Source organism: Lissotriton vulgaris, chromosome 10, assembly GCF_964263255.1.
Source record: "Lissotriton vulgaris chromosome 10, aLisVul1.2, whole genome shotgun sequence".
In the NCBI taxonomy this organism is placed as follows: Eukaryota; Metazoa; Chordata; class Amphibia; order Caudata; family Salamandridae; genus Lissotriton; species Lissotriton vulgaris.
Genome location: NC_141698.1, coordinates 745,177,217 through 745,182,236, shown reverse-complemented (window position 1 = coordinate 745,182,236; position 5,020 = coordinate 745,177,217).

The following is a 5,020-nucleotide window of genomic DNA, read 5'->3' as shown; positions in this document are numbered from 1 at the left end:
GCCTGTTTTTTTGGTGCTTACTTCTCTGGCTGGCTCAGCATGATTTCTTTGGACAGCCTGACTTGAGTAATTTGGATGTATGATGTAATTATGCAAGCTTTTTCAACGCATGTCTTTACAACGCGGTCAATAAAACAAACACATCATTACTACATGTTCCATTACAACGCAAGTCATTACAACTTGCCTTAGAGAGGCGCTGGGCTTTGGAATAGTATATTTTACTATCCCAACTCCAGTCTGTGCAACAGTAGGGAAGGTATTGGATTTGAAATCCAACAATGCGTTCCCTAAAGCAAGTCATTGTAACGACTTCCATGGTAATGGAGCGCATAGTAACAACTTGTTCGTTGTAGTGCCTGCATTGTAATGGCACTGCATTGTACTCTCTGCATAGTAAAGACTGTTTGCCGAGTAATTTCTATGGACAATTGGGAAGAATTTGGTGCATTATGGTGGTTGGGTTGGCTGCAGTGATGCACCTTATTTCTGCCCCTACACAGTCTCTTACACTAGCATTTCAACATTTTATACCTCATTCATCTTGCAGAACTAAAGAAATGGGATCCCCTATGATATCGCCATGCTGCCTGTCTGTGTCTTTCGTATCTGAAGTCTCTGTGAAGTTTTCTCTAGAAGTGTGCTTCGTGTTTGGTTTAGAAAAGGGGGCCCAATAGATTGACTTTGTAAGAGGGAGCGACCATTGGCTGTTACTATTAGTGATTTCCTAACACTGTCCTCCTTTTTGATATTTTCTGGTATGGTTTTTGTTGACTTAGCTGGTAGGCATGAGATGATGTGATTTAGTGGAAAAGAGCCGTTTTATGATTAATTTCCAATGTTGTAATTTGTAGCTGTGCTAACTGATGTGAGCAGTTCATCTTGACAATTGGGGAGTGAGATCTTTGAGTTGCTTGTTCCCGGGTCTTGGCTGCAGTTGGTTTACTATTAATCAGCTGGAAACCCTTGTTTGAGGCATTGGGGAGGGGTCCAGTGAGACATGAACAATCCATATGTTTCCCGTGTTTTATGGTCAGTGAAAGGCTTGTGAGGTGGGAAATCCGGTGTAATCAGTCTTTGCAAAGCTACATTTGCAGCATTACCTGAGCCAGTGGAGATCTAAGACACAAGGGATTATTTGCTTGGCAAACCAGTTTGAAATGGCCCGGACTCGAGTCCCCTTTGAGAGGGTTTAGCAAATACTTCTGAAGTTTGCTTTTATTAGCTCCTCACTTGTGTTTTCTTTTGGAGGCACTTTGGAGCCTGGCCTTGATTACTTTAGTTGCCATAATTGTCTTGTTTACTTTTTCTGCGCATCATCATTAGCTTCAGATATCTGATTGTACCTACCCCCTTTTGAAGTCTCCAATATTTTTGTGCACACGGAGGCATGTATAAAATTTCTAATGGCAGAGTTGATGCTGCTGGTTCTTTTAGCTCAATGCTTTTTGCGTTATGTGTAATGGAGCTTGTTGACTTGATTGGGTTTCTCCAAGTCCACACACTCTCTTTCTCTCTCCCGCTGGCAAGATGGTTTCAGATTAGTGTGCTTTATTTTCCCTAGCTGACTCAGGAGGTACTGCCAGTAACTCAGCTGGGATTGTGGGAGAAAAGGTGACCTGGAACACCCGTCAGAATGTTAATGTTGATGTGATGTTAAGTCTGCGGATCCAACACCTGGCAGCCTAGGTGACCCAACTGAACTACTAGCAGCAACCTGTGCCGCAAACAGCGGGTGATTCACTTACTTCTTCCGGGGTTTCAAAAGACATGCATGGCTACCAATGATCTTCTAGCGATGCAGGCACTGCACTACGCTGCAGCCTGATCCATTCCTAGAAAGATCAGGCGTCTGCGGCGGTCCTGTGGTGACAAATCAGCAGTGATCCTGGTGGACTCTCCTAGAGGTGGTGAGCTGCCGGGTTCCACCCTAACCTCAGGAGTTTATCCTCCTCCACTCACTGATACCCCAGCATGAGCATGTGGGTGCATAAGTACAGGCAAACTAACTCACTGCCGATTGCTGCTGCTGGCAACACAGATAGCATGCTGTGTTGTGTCGGTGAATCAGCAACCACCACAGCCTCTACACAGATGGATGAAGTATCCAGAAGGAGAAAAAGTCAGGAGAGGGAGTGGCCCGGAGCTAATAAATCCCCCCACATTGTTTCCTCATCTTGACTTCTCCTATCCTTTTCTTCCATGCACTGGCCTCTATGCTCTGTCCAGCAAGCAGTGGCAGCTAGCAGGAAGCTGAAGCATCAGTAACAAAAGTGATAACATAAGCGGGTTCCGCAAACAGCCGCAAGCAACATTGGTGTCCCATTCCTGTGACCCTCTGCGGAGTGGCATCCCCCTGAGCCCACTGTGCTATGGCAGGGAGGTGACATGGGGGCTATGAGGACAACAAGGCCTTTACCGTGGGGGGAGGAGAGCAGCACACCTTTGGGGCCAGTCAGTGGCACAAGCAACCCAATCTGCTTGTGCAGTGCTCCGGAGCTTCGTCCACTAGACTCCGCATGAGAATCTGCCAGACTTGACCAATCGACCGATCATTCTGCAGTTGTAAATTTACTCTTGAATAGGAGTTTGTAAATTTCAATAAAAACGTAAACCTACACAAAGGTGTAACTTTACCTTCATGAACCAGGCCCAAAGTTGAGGCTTTAACAGACTAATCTTTTTCAGTTCATATGCATTACTTTATACATCAGTTCTTTCAATATAATTAGTAATCAGCAGGGGCTGTTGAATAGTAGGCTTTTAAGGTGAGAGTTAGAGGGGACTGTATAGCACACGTATATGGTAATACAATAAAGCTTGAGCATACACTCAAGGCAAAGATGCACTACTCCTGGCCTGGAACAAGAGGCCCGGAAGGCTCCAAACAAAAGACAGAGACTAATGGAGGTAAAAAGACAAATAGAAGAGACTCAACTTTAACGAGACAAACACCTGCATACAAACTACAGATAAAGGGGCTACAGGGAAGGGAAGAAGATTAGTTGCATACCTGCATGCATTTTAGAAATAGAGAAGACTTACTCCCATGATATGTAGCTGATGAACAAGGCCAAACCTAACTTAATTACCCAGCTGAGGATAAATGAAAAATGTAAAGAATAATTATCAGAAGGTTTGAGACAGCCACAATCCAAGAACAGGCAGAAAACATTAAACCACTTGGATACAGGAAGGATGCATACATTTATGGATGAAGAGCATGATGGATTACAAGCCTCACTTGTAAAGGACAAGGTATTTGTAGCACTTCATGGTAGGTTAATTAGTATGTGTGCTGGAACAATCCCAGTGAATGTGTACCAGTTGACACCTGGAATATTAGTGGGCAAACTTATTAAAGTGTACAAGGAGGAGCAAAGAGATGGCTGCCTACCACCCACTATTAGGAAAGCATTTATCACACTGATTCCAAAACTAGATAGTGTCCCAGCAGAGGTTTCTGCCTATCGCCAACAGTAAAGGTTGAAAATAGCTATAAAGATACTGAACAAAACATTGGCAAAGAGGGCATTGAGAGTGGTGGGTAAACTGGTCTATCAAGTAATTTGGGATTATCCTGGGTAGAAGCACCAAGAATAGCGATGGGTAACAGGATATACATTGTTTTGTTACATGCAAAATACACCCTGTTAGAGGAACACTGAGAACTCTTTTCCGCTCCTCCTACAGAAACTAAAAAGATGTGGGCAGGTATCCGATTTGCTCAACAACAGGGACAAGTTGAGTTTAACCCACTTGGGTAGTCTTAAAGATGTGAGGTTCCAATCTGACCTAGATTGAGTATAAAAAAGGAGCTGGGGAGCTTACGTTATCAGGAGGATATCCAGCCTTGGTTGCACAATAAAGTCTCAACATGGGTCGAATACTTCAAAGACTAGAGCATGTGTTCATGTTCTGGTATATACTGCCCCTCTCGGTCAGGGATAGGATGGTTAGGATTCCACTGGCCAAAATGATGGATGGAAAGCTGAACAAAACACTCACCCCCAGTAAAGAGATCTGGGCCTACAGCCATTGTTTTTTTGCTTACCACGACATTCCACTTTGGACCCAGCCATATGCAAATAAGTCTTGACCCTTCTCCCCATGGGAACAGTCCAGCCTGAGCTGCCAGGTGAGATCTTCCCCAGATCGGAAACAAGCATCCTTGGACTTCAATGTATCACCCCTCATTAGCCAGGATAGCTTGACTCTGGTGGCAAGTGAGCATGCAACCTATGTCTTGGCATACCAGTCCCACTTAGGGAGACAAATCCAAATAGAACAAAATGCTTTTTGTACATACTGCAGAACTCTATAGGCCTCATTTTAAAAAAGTGTTGGATCGCTGCGGTAAAACAGCAATGCAACACTTTTAGGTGTGCCCTTCTTGCGGCACCAGAAGAGGCTTTTTCCTCTTTCTATGTGTGTTAGAGAATGAAGCACACATCGAAAAAGGAAAATCAAGGAGAGGCGTACGTTTTTGGTGCTGGCTCAAAGTCACCCCAAGCAAAATCCATTGCAAGCCCCTTCAACACAGAAAACTGTATTATAAGTTAGAATTCAGCCCAAAAAAGTGGCTTAGTGCTGTCTCGTAAATATGGAGCAGGCTCCTGTGCCACGGAACGTCACAAAAAGTGATGGTCTGGTGGCAGAAGAGGCCTCATAAATGAGGCCATGTGAGTTTACTGGCCACATTTTGTAAATGTACAATAGGGCCTTGTTTTTCCTAGCCAGGAAATCCACCTGTGAAAATACTGGACTATTTCTTATTGGACAGAATGGTATCCCACCCAGATTACAACTCCCTCCACTCATAATAAACCCCATAATCCAGATTAGACATATACAGCCCTACATGTTAAACTGAAAAAGAAACATGTTAACTGAAGACCGCATGAAGTTGATAAATAGCAGGAGATATGGGCACATACAGCAATATTTTCTAACACAAATAATTTCAAATTATTAAGGAATGTGTACCATTTTTGGCAGTCATTGCTCCTCATTGGTGAAC